The sequence below is a fragment of the Haliotis cracherodii genome, unplaced genomic scaffold, assembly GCF_022045235.1.
Source record: "Haliotis cracherodii isolate W230 unplaced genomic scaffold, xgHalCrac1.p SCAF_18, whole genome shotgun sequence".
NCBI classification, from domain to species: domain Eukaryota; kingdom Metazoa; phylum Mollusca; class Gastropoda; order Lepetellida; family Haliotidae; genus Haliotis; species Haliotis cracherodii.
The window spans coordinates 28,842,158-28,855,103 of record NW_027266273.1 but is presented as its reverse complement, the minus strand read 5'-3'; the positions used below and the strand labels follow the sequence as shown (position 1 = coordinate 28,855,103).

Here is a 12,946-nt window from a genome sequence, read left to right as displayed (position 1 = left end):
CTTCGTATGAAGATCACTGAAATGCCTGGATTCCCTGCCTGGTTAATCTCGGAAGCTTCATCCCTGTCGCCTCTCAGTGAATATGTATTATTGTCACTGCCTTTTGCTATCATTGAATATTGCACTGCCACTCTAGTGTGTGCTGTCATTGTAATTGCTGTGCTGTAATTTGTATGGACTAATTTTGCAACAATTTTTTTTATTGTATACCCCAGTTGTTATTTTACGTACAGATATCAAGGATAACATAGTGTTTCAATTTGGGAATCGACACGTAACAATGATCCATAAAAGACTCTAGTATACGGAGATGTATTTGGAGTGAATTGTTTGCCACAACATCCATGTCTTTGCGAATACTCTCCGGTATATTATTAAAAGGTAACCAAACAAAACTTACTCTGTTTTTACTTTGTGTAAATATATTGAAGTCAGACTGTGCATGTGTACCGAGCACGGATAACGTAATAATAAGCTAAGAAATAGATACCAGTATCATTAAAATGCACCACTGACGTCTGCCTAATTAATGTTTTTCCCTCCGCGAGAAAACATATCAATAGATTTGTGTTGCCCTGTAACCGAAATATTCCATATTATATCCAATTATCATTTTTGCCATTTGTACAAATGAAATTGGGTACGGACTGTAAAACCCAACAGCTCTCTCCTGTCACTTATCCTTTCGGTCTTTTCTGGTGTAAAGTCCAATTGCTTGTCAGCATGCCATCTGCAGTTGGAGTCTCTCATGTTTCCCATTTCACCCAAGGGCTTACAGAGATTTAACATTCACACCAACGATGGTGTACGTTTTAGCGTCAAAGTCAAGTTTCCAAGGAACATATTCAATTAATCGTCTTCTGCATGTTTCATATATACACGTGAGCATTAATTAGGCACCACCTGATAAAAATCCAATTCCGAAACATAATGACAAACCCTGATCTGAACACAACTGATCGCTTTTGGGATTACCTTTTGAGAGTTAAAGACCCCCTAGTTCAAAATCTGAATGAACTGACCTAGATACTGCGGCGGGAATAGCAGATGGTCTCAGTGTTGAAAATCAGACGTCTGATCAGCACCATGAGCAGACATCTTGCCAATGTCAGCCATGACGGGGATACAGCCAGACACTGATTGCAGGGGTTTCCGCTGCATAATGTGACAGTCAGATTCGTGGTGTGGGCTGGGATACATTTCAGTGTTGTTACAATGAACGTTTTTGGATGTCTTCGAATAAAGCCAATAAATCATTACCGATGGTAGTGTCAGGCGTGTGAACAATGTTGCACATAACCGAGCACGTGGACGGTGCTTAATTAATGTCCACGTGTATATACAGCAATTAATATGAAGCTTGGTAGATGGCGTATCTATAACCTGCATACTATATAATCCTATGTTTGGACTGATTCAGATAGTTTGCTGTCACCGTCAACATGCCCTCAATTTGGGGAGAAATGCCTCGCGCAAGATTTGAACAAAACCAGCATTGATTTGGAGGAGCATGGTTTGGGGGTGACGCCATGATAACGCCATGACGCCTTGATGATGTGACGCCATGATGACGAGGTGACGCCATTTTGACGACGTGTCCAAGCATACAAACCTTAGATAATATTGGAAACTAAAATCGTTCAACTGCATTCCATGGACTCGATTAACGACATATCATCCTAAATGCATCAGCTCAGCAATTCACTGTTATAGTTTCCAAACGTTTGAATCTTCTGAAGAAATGCAAAGACCATGAAGCCAAACTGCTTTACGGTACCAGGACTCATCAACACACTTGAAATACATGATTCCACAATCCAGTGTTATCACCCTATGCATGCTAAACAGCAGTATATGACACATAGCCACAGGTTAAACTCATATCGTCAACCCCGCACTAAGGGAATAATCACCGACACTTTCTATATGACACAGCAGTCAGAGGGACCCAAACTTGTCTCTGCGGTGCCGGAAAAAGTTTCTGGAATCGGATTCATTGACAATTTGAAATGGTTAAATGTGCGTTCGGAGAAGATACATCGATAACTACTGTAATACACACGCCATGTCCTCCTCACATCACACCCTGCATTACACACACAGTAAAGGGATTTATTCGTGTCTTGTCCATCCGTCTCATTGTCAACAAACACAACGGCCACAAGGAGAGCGACAACTACCAACTAGCTGCTACCATTGCACATTTATTTTGTAATTATTCCACATTGAGTAAAGTGTTTACCGCTTATAGTTTAATGGTTTATTGTGTGTTGTGTCAGGTTGTGATATAGAACGTTATCTATCCCCATCACCGGATAGATCCTGTGGACATACCGAACGTTATCTATTTCCAACACCTAAAATGTCTTGTAGTCATATAGGACGTTAATTATCAACATCACGCAATGTATCCTGTGGTCATACAGAACGTTATCTATCTTTATCACACAATATCTCAAGTGGTCATATGGAACTTTATCTAGCCCCATCACAAAAAGTATCACGTGGTCTTATAGAACGTTATCTATCTCCATCATGGAAAATATCTTGTGGTAATACAGAAGGTTATCTATCTCCATCACGGGATATATCATGTGGTAATACATAACGTTATGTATCTCCATCACAGGATATATCTTGTGGTAATACAGAACGTTATCTATCTCCATCACACAATATATCATGTGGTAATACAGAACGTTATTTATCTAAATCACGGGATATATCATGTGGTCATACAGAACGTTATAAAACCCCATCACGGAATATATCATGTGGTAATACAGAACGTTATCTATCTCCATCACACAAAACATCTTGTGGTAATACAGAAGGTTATCTATCTCCATCACGGGATATATCATGTGGTAATATAGAACGTTATCTGTCTCCATCACGGGATATATAATGTGGTAATACACAAGGTTATCAATCTCCATCACGGGATATAGCATGGGGTAATACAGGACGCTATCTATCTCCATCACACAATATATCTTGTGGTAATACAGAACGTTATCTATCTCCATCATACAATAGATCATGTGGTAATACAGAACGTTATCTCTCTCCTTCATACAATATAGCATGTGGTAATACAGAACGTTATCTCTCTCTCCATCATACAATGTATCATATAACGAGGGAAGTAACCCTATGCCACAGAATGTGTATGTAGAGTTAGTGCCATGTGAAGATCACACTTTATTTAGGAAAGTGTTTCAGCAATTTTCCTGCTTATCGCAACGCCGAGTAAAACGTGCGGTGATAAAGTGCGCGTTAGTCTTGCACAACCAGCAGCAGCCGACAGAACGGATGGTGTCTGTAAATCGTCACCAGGAACACAGGTACGCGGACTTCAGTATCCTGTGAAACACTCGCAACATGTTTGTCCTTTGAGGTTAAGAAAGCTGATGATTAGTACCTCGCAGTTGAATATTCAGTGAAACTTTTCAATCCCAGCCAGGAAGAAGTTTTCTGGAGCCACCCCGCAAAACCCATTCACGGCTGCTTTGAGATCCTCGTTGTCGTCATAGTGCTTTCCACGAAGGTGTTCTTCCAGTTTAAGAAACAGGTGGAAATCTCTTGGTGCCATGTCTGGCGAGTATGGAGGATGAGGAAGCGCAACGAACCCACATTGTCGCACAGCAGCCGTGTCAAGTCGAGGGGTGTTAGAAGAGGCATTGTCATGAAAAAGTAGAAATCCAGCTGTCAGCATTCCTCCCCACTTTTCTGTGATAGAATCTCTCAGTCGATGAAGCAAACGGCATAGTAGGCACCGGGAATTGTCTTTTGATTTTCTAAGTAATCAACGAGGATCACACCCTTTGCGTCCCAGATAACAGTGGCCATAACTTTCTACACTGATCTTGAAAACTTCTTTGGTGCCGGGATGAAATGGTGCCATACCATGGATTGACATTTTGACTCGGGATCATAGTGGTAGAACCATGTTTCAACACCCGTAACTTATCTCTTTTTGAATGTGACGAAATCCTCCTCAATGAGCTCTACATTTTCTCTGGCAATGACTGTTCTCTTTTCCTTAACATCCGAATTTAGAAACTTTGTAACCCAACGAGCAGATATCCTATTCATCTGTAAATGTTTTATGAACAATAGTTTCAGAGGATTCATGTCTTAGACCTGTGTCTTCCTTAAGCTCAGCAATAGTAATACGTCTATCTGACAGGATAGGTTTTTCGATCTCCTTGACTGAATCTTAATTGATGGAACTTGAGGGAGGTCCAGACCTCGGGTCATCACACAGGCTTATTCTCTCAGCCGCAACATTGGAATAGCTTAGGCACTTATACCCACATGCGTGTGACATGCGGTCATGAATTTCTTAGGGAGTACTTTTCTCTAAAGTCAATAACTTGATGACTGGTCGTAACTCGTTCTATTTTCATTTCTGTGTCCATTTGGACCCTTATCGAGTTCAACTGGCTATCACTAATATACAAACTGCATCAACAGACCAAATGCACTTGCAATGAACTTCTCAAAATGTGGACCAGGTTGACCAGCTCACTTTGTTATGGCCCATAAGTCAGGCTTAGAACATTTTGACCAGCCCTTGTAGGACAAAGTGTAGGACTGAGGGACGTTTCATTGATGTCTCTATCTAGGTTCTTTGTTCCTCCACGAAATGCTTAATATATTTCAATAGTAGCTTCACCAAATATCAATATTTTCCATCAAAAGATGTTCTCTTTTTCATTAGAATTTACACATGAATCCAACACTGAGTTGGACTGCATGATACAAATACCACTTTTATGATGAACGATCTCACTACCCAGTGGCGTATGCGAGGCATGTAACAGATCGAAGCTTGGCAGTGGATCGTATTTCACCCTCACAAATCTCATTAGTTCTACTGATCTAACCTAAACATGGTTACAGCTACAATAGAGTTTAGACTGGATCCTGTAGCGATATCACCTGCAATTACGTTAATCGCGTGAGACGGCTGTATAAAACAACATGATAACATTAAACAAGCCAACTTTGTCCCCCCGGGAGGTGCTTACTGTCGCCTACTGGAACGTGTTTGCTTTGGCCGTCTATTACTGGCATATATTTGTAATTACCGTTAACCCGGCAACACACTGCATCTAACAAGCAGCAATTTCACCAAAGAACACTAAAAGTCAGGTGTATTTCACGCGATTCTCAGGGGAAAACATTTCAATGTCGGGCCAGGCTGCAGCAAATCAGATGAACTATATTTCTTCAATTCCCGATGTGTGATTACCAACGCTTTCGTTTGTCCCGCGCCCTCTATGATCATCAAACATCCGGACAAAGGCTATGATTATGAGAGACAATTCTGTCATTTTTATAGCATTTAAACACTTACTGGTCTAGACAAAGCTACTGGAAATCAATCATTGCCTGACACATTATCAACAATACACTGCTCAGACTCATACAGAGTTCTACAGATTCATACAGTGCCCTACGTCATATTTCCAGTTGGAATGTAGAACATTAGAAATAGTTTCTTGAAAGTAATAAAACATGTCTACGTCAACTCCACACATACAAACAAAGTCCAAATGATAAAATAAAACGGAGTTAAGAGAGACCGGAGTCATAAAACCTTTGGTTTAGAGAAAAACATGTACGGTTTTTATAACCTGTTTTATAACAGCATCGAGATAGGCAAGTTTAATACCAGCAATGACCCCTCATCCCAACGTGCGTCAATGAGGAAGAAAGAAGCCTTACCTTTATTACCCCCGCCTCTAAGTAATATCCTTCTCTCCGTTGACTTCTGCACAGCACTGACAGAGATGTTGGTGGCGGTGGTCGTACGGGCAAGGCTTGTCCAATCGAACGCGCCGCGATCTGTGCAGTCCCTGCAAGCCATAGAGCAGTGAGCACAGACCGCTGGTGATTGGCGCGATTGAGAACTATGTAGCAACACCTGTCTCGTGGGCAAACTTGTTTGGTGTGTGTTAGTGTGTGTGATTGGTGATATATGGCAGCATGTGACATTGCGTGAGTTTGTGTGTATTAATTTTGCGTGTAGTAAATGAATGGATCGTTTATGTAGGACATCATTAATGGACGTTTATTCTAAATGTTTTGAAGTGACTAAAGACGTTTACTTGTGAATCGACCTGTATTTCTGTATGCCTTGGTGTGTCAGACAACCAATATGTCGGTGTGCCTTGATGCATTTATTAACCAGTGTGTGTGTGACATGATGCGTTTTCTATCTAGTATGTCTATATATGTTTGACGTGTCTATGGGGCCGCAATGTCTGTGTCCGATATCATGTGATTTTTGTGATGTGCTTACTTGATTTAGTTAAAGTTTTGGTCAAACAGTATTTCTTTGTTTGAGTGGTGGTTTACATAGTTCAGTATGTGGACTACAACAAACATTAAAGTGTAATCATACTACTTCTTTTCACTCTATTGAGCACTTCTATATACATGAAGATCCGGGATAGAATACGTCTTCAGCAACCCATGGTTGTCGTAAGAGGCGACTAACGGGGTCGGGTGGTCAGGCTCGCTGACTTGGTTGATGAATAGCATCCTATACCAACTGCGTAATTCGATGCTCATGACGTCAATCACTGGATTGTCCGGTCCAGAGACAATTATTAACAGACCGCCGTCAAATTGTTGTAACATTGCTGAGTTCGGCGTGAAACAACAAACAGACAAAAAAGAAGAGATATACATCAAAACAAGTATATTTGTCAGATATTTGTATCATAACATGTAGCAAATCTCTACATGTATGACATCAAATACCGAATGTTTATCATCCGGTTGTGCTGAGACTGTTCAGGGTCATGAAGAGGTCATGGTATTGGAAACCCGGCAGCACATCAATACCACGCGGGTGTTATTATGTTCTACTTTTTACATCACTGCTACCTAGACGAAGAAACATATAACTGACTGATGGTAATACCACGAATACCAACATGCGTACAGGTACAGCACAACGGTATCGGTATCCCAATTTAAAGTCCTCTGTAATGCATCGCCGAGAAATGGGAAACAAAAACTCTCTGGTACACGGGATGCTCACGTGCAGTGCGACCTGATGAGGATGAAGCGCCGTCCCAAGGAAGCCGCTCCAGTACAGGGGGTGTTGAGCACCCCACGGCATGCACTGGATCGCTGTTATCACTTCATGGTGCCTCTGCTGGTACGTATAAATGATTTGTCCATCAAAACGACCCCGTTTATAAGTAAGTCACAGAACATAAGGGTTGTCTCTGTTACATCTGAGAAGAGACTGCTTGTTAAAACATGACATTGTATGTGTGTCTTGTACACAAAGGACTTGATGTGCTATAATGTAACAATGAAAGCCGAAATGAATACTTACCGACTATAATATAGACTTTCCGTAGATCTGTCACCATGTCAACGAGACACGTTACAGATGTACACGTGATGACAGTGACACGCTGCATGCTGGGAGTCAGGAATGGATCAATGAGGACATTCGCCGCTTCTGAGGTGTAAATGTATTTCTGTCTGTCCGTGTACATATAAGCAATAAAACCCTTTACATATTCATTGGAAATCTCTGCTACAAGCAGACTCTACTGTACTATTCCGACCACATTTCTAAACGAAGCATGTTTTTTTATGAATCACTATCCAGTCGTGATGATGCCAGGTGTTCGCGAGGTGAGCTCGTGTCACCCGTCACAAACAGCTTAAACGCAAGTAAATTATTCACCGGATAAACACGGGAACATATGGCACAAATCAAACAGGCGAATTGCATCTGACATCATATTAGTCACTGATGCGTCAAATTAACTCCACATGTCTGCTATATTTTTTTGGGGAAAGCTTTGGTGAGGATTTACACCAACTATATGTATATCCTAGCTTCCATACAGTTTCCGTATATTTTCCGTATAGCTTCTGGAAATAGTTTCATATAGTTTCCATACAGCTACATATAGTTTCCATATCGTTCCCATATCGTTTGTTTATAGTTTCCATAGTTTCCATTTAGTTTTCATATAGTTTTCTTACAGTCGTCATAAAGTTTCCAAAAAGTTCCCATATAGTTTCCATTTAGTTTTCATATAGTTTTCTAACAGTCGCCATAAAGTTTCCAAATAGTTCCCATATAGTTTCCATTTAGTTTTCATATAGTTTCAATAAATATTCCGTTTAATTTCCATATAGTTTCCATATCGTTTCCTTATAGTTTCTGTATAGTTTACATATAGTTGCCATATAGTTTCCTGAAAGTTTCCATATTGTTTCCATTTAGTTTTCATGTAGTTTCCGTATAGTTTCCATATATTTACCTTTAAGTTTCCATATAGTTTCATATAGTTTCCATGTAGTTTCCTTATAGATTCCGTATAGTTTCCTTGTAGTTTTCGTATAGTTTCCTTATTGTTTCCATTTAGTTTCCATATAGTTTCCATTACGTTTCTCTATAGTTTTCGTATAATTTCTATATAGTTTCCTTATAGTTTACTTATAGTTTCTATATCGATCCCATATAGTTGCCATATAGTTTCAATATAGTTTCCATATAGTTTCATTTTAGTTTCCATAGTTTCCGTAGACTTTTCATATAGTTTCCATATCGTTTTCATATCGTTTCCATGTAGTTTCCATATCGTTTCCATGTAGTTTCCATTTAGTTTCTATATAGTTTCCGTATAGTTTCCATACAGTTTCCTTATAGTTTCCATTTTGTTTTCATATAGTTTCCTTATAGTTTCCATATCGTTTTCATATCGTTTCCATCTAGTTTCCATTTCGTTTCCTTATAGTTTCCATTTAGTTTCTATATAGTTTTTGTATAATTTCTACATAGTTTCCTTGTAGTTTCCATATCGTTTCTATATAGTTTCCATCTAGTTTCCATATAATTTCCATATAGTTTCCATACAGTTTCCGTATAGTTTCCATATAGTTTCCATTTAGTTGTGATATAGTTTCCTTTTAGTTTCCATTTAGTTTCCTTATAGTTTTCGTATACTTTTCATATAGTTTCAATATAGTTTCCATATCGGTTCCATGTAGTTTTCTTATAGTTTCCATATCGTTTCTCGTCGGAGACCTGCATCACCTTGGGCTTTCCTCCCACATTAAGATGACACGCCGTGATGTAACTGGAATACTGCTAAAAGCGGCGTTAAATCCAACTCACTCACTATCTCACTCCCATATCGTTTCTACATAGTTTCCATCTAGTTTCCACCCAGTTTCCGTGTAGTTTCCATATAATTTTCATATAGTTTCCATACAGTTTCGGTATAGTTTCCATATAGTTTCCATTTAGTTGCCATATGGTTTCCATTTAGTTGCCATATGGTTTCCTTTTAGTTTCCATATAGTTTCCTTATAGTTTTCGTAGACTTTTCATATAGTTTTCATATAGTTTCCGTCTAGTTTCCTTCGCGATTCCATGCAATTATCATTAAGTTTCCTTTCAGTTTTTGCATAGCTTCCATATAGTTTCCGTCTAGTTTCCTTAGCGTTTCCATATAGGTTCCATTCAGTTTCCATTTTGTTGAAATTTAGTTTCCCTATAGTTTCCATATAGTTGCCATTTAGTTTTCATAGAGATTTCATTCAGTTTGAATATGGTTTCCTTGTAGTTTCCATTTAGTTTCTATTTAGTTTTCATATAGTTTCCTTTTAGTTTCCATATAGTCTGTCAGCACCGAACCATTGCCCGAGAGTTTGACCAACGTGTAAACCCAGCATTTCTTTGAGATTTCCCCCAACACTGATACGCCATAATATAAAGCAGAGTTCAACCTAACTCACTCCGCGTCAGACCAAAATACGTTACAATATGGTACTTGTTGTTACCATGCCTGGCGCTCGGCATTACGAGGCTTAAACAAGGAATGGTCGACTCGCAGTGGGTATACTGTGTCTGGGTGTTGAACTGCGGCATGGTATTTTAGTGGAATAGCACCATAAAATCGGCATTAGTTCGCACCAGTACAAGTAGCCCCCCCCCCCCCCCCCCCCCCCCTCACACACATACACACGCTATATGATTGCAATAATCTTGAACGCAACGGTAAACCCCATTTCACCTCACTTAAACGAACTCAATTGATATTCTACATTTTCGTAAAGAGGTAGGCGTAAGTACATTCCTAACAGTGGAGTCTGTAACATATTATGTTCCCTTTATCTCATTGCATGATAAATATACATACTTATTCGACAATATATGTGAAATTAAGCAATCAAGTTGTTTGACAGAGCTGTGAATTTAAAGATTTAAAGAAAATCGTTCTGACATAGTCCTGTCCTCAATTTATAATGAAATAGACAAACAACAAGAAAGTGATATTCATTTACAATGTCATTCAGGGGGCACGATTGTCAAATGCGTTCTTCTCTTATGATATCTATGTTGTTTCCAGTTTCAAATTATAGATCATGCGAACAGCACTGAAATCCGACTAAGGAAACCCGTAATTTCTTAAAACTTTGTTGTTCCCACCATACGTAGCCATAACCAACGGGATATAGCAAGTCTTTTACATCTGGCGCCCAATTTTGTTTGCAATCTTTATCTTCCATCTTACGATAACATTATATACGACGGCATATTCAACAATCTTACCAATTTTTAGAAACCTTTATTTATGAGAATATGTGATTTGGAAATCTGCCACAATCACCATATCCCATAACATTAGGTATATTAACCTTCAAAGCAAGACATTTCATGCAGACATATTAATGTACTTTTCCTATTTCATCAAACTTACCAACTCTCCGCTCTATGTAACAGCTTCAGACTTATCTTGAACTCAAGTATCTTGGAGAGGGATGTGTTAGCAATATTTCCTTTGTTTTAAACAACTATTAGTACCTTTTGTGCTAGCACCGATGCTTATATACTCGGCATTTATAGACAAAGTAAGATGATTTGCAAAACATGCACCCACATATTTGAGAAAGAGATCGTTTCCAAGGGTTTCTTTTTGTAGTATCAATGTTCTTTTTGAGAAAGTTTCCAACCATTTTAAAACGACAAAGGCCTTCGTTTTATCTTTGCTAACAATTAACTTACATTCCTCCAAATATTGTTCTAATACATTAATTTGTCTCTGTAAACCTCCAATGGTATATGGGAGTTATAGGATATCGTCCGCAAATATAAGTCCAAATAATGACGTTATATCAGGATGTAAATGATTTCAACTGAGGCAGTTATCTTGAATTTGTGTTGCTAATTCATTAATAAAGAATGACAACAAAACCCCTTTACATGCAGCCTTACTCTACGTCAACTCAGGTCCCGGTTGTTTCTAACACATACTTTACATCAATACCACATCGAATGCACACATAAGTTCATGAGATTAAGGGGCGGTCGGGTAGCCTAGTGGTTAAAGCGTTCGCTCGTCACACCGAAGACCCGTGTTCGATTCCCGACATGGGTACAATGTGTAAAGTCCATTTCTTGTGTCCCCCGCCGTGATATTGCTTGAATATTGCTTAAAGCGGCGTAAAACCAAAATCACTCACTCACTCACTCACCCATGAGAATATAGCAATGAGCATAACTTTTCGTGGTACAGAGTCAGCTGCCTTTGCAAATAAAAGCGATAAAACCCTTTCCTTAGCCACAGGAGTCGGTCGTACGATTCCGACTGTATCATGAACATGCGTACATAAAGTACATAAAATATGGAATTCGCCACCTTTTCTTCTTTTATACAACAGTTTGTAGCATAAACATAGTATCAATAGTTGTAATACCTTCTCTAAATCCAGCTGGTGCTTAATGTATTTGACTTGTTAATGATAGATGTATCTTACTGAATATGCTTAAAAGGGTAATTAATACCTCTGTAATAATGTACGTTATTTATATCACCCCCCCCCCCCCCCCCCCCCCCCTCACTCAATATTTTTAATATTTGTTTCGTACTATTCTTAGTCTGAGAGCAATAATGGACTAAAAGGATTGACGGATTATTATTATTATTATTATTATTTACAGATTAAAATAAAAAATGAAGCAAAGGGGGTTTGGGTGATCCTGGCAGTCAGGCTGGTAAGGTTCATCATCAGCTCAGGGCCCTTGCCCCCTCTACACGCAGCCCAGGGATTTCTCCCAGCATGTGATGCCTAGTCAAACCCTCCCATAACTTTTCGGAGCACGTGAAGACTCCCCAAAACTGCAGCCTTCAGTATTACCCAGATTGTCAGGGCTGTATTCCTGGTAGCAAACCAGGGTACTCTCCCAATGTCAGTCAACAGATTGGGAGGTACCAAACCTAGGGCACCGAGAACAATGGGGAGGCGGACAACTTGGTACTTGGGATGCAAGCGTGACATTTCGAAATCGAGGTCCGCATATTTGCCTCGTTTTTCCTAAATCTTGTCAATCACAATAGTGTCAAAAGGGACAGAAAATTCAATAATATAAATGATTTCATTGGATTCGTCAAAAAGGACAAGACCAGGTTTGTTGGCCTGGATGTGTCTGAGGCTGTATAAGGGCCTATTCCAAAGAAGTTGGTATTTATCATTTTCCATGACGTCCTCTACATATTCTGGTTTGTACCATGGATGGATCTCTGTGTCAAAACCACAAGCATGGCGAAGACGACAACAAAATGATCGAGACACACCACCATGTCGCTTTAGATACTGTGTTTGTGTCAGCTTCTTCTTCTTCTTCTTATCATTATTATTAGATTGTCTCCCACTGCCACACAAGTCAACTTGAGCCTGGACCAAATATGTCACACACCCTGCCACTGGCACACAAGTCAACATGAGCGTGGACCAAATATGTCACACACCCTGCCACTGCCACACAAGTCAACAGTTTGCTATCTTTGTCTTACAGATCTCAACCGTCAACTCCAGAGAACAAAATCTAGATTATCCGCTCAATCAGATGCCATTCGGCGAAAGAGGCAAAATAGCGGTCAAATTATATGAA

General features: G+C 39.5%; 1 protein-coding gene across 1 annotated transcript in view; it reads right to left on the bottom strand.

Moving 5' to 3' along the window:
• Positions 1-5,816, bottom strand: part of LOC139465496 (nociceptin receptor-like) — a 50,837-nt gene extending 45,021 nt beyond the window's left edge. Inside the window, exon 1 of the mRNA XM_071247219.1 lies at positions 5,737-5,816. The gene's annotated coding sequence lies outside the window, so the exon portion shown is untranslated. The remainder of the gene's footprint in view (positions 1-5,736) is intronic.
• Between the last annotated feature and the right edge of the window lie 7,130 nt (positions 5,817-12,946).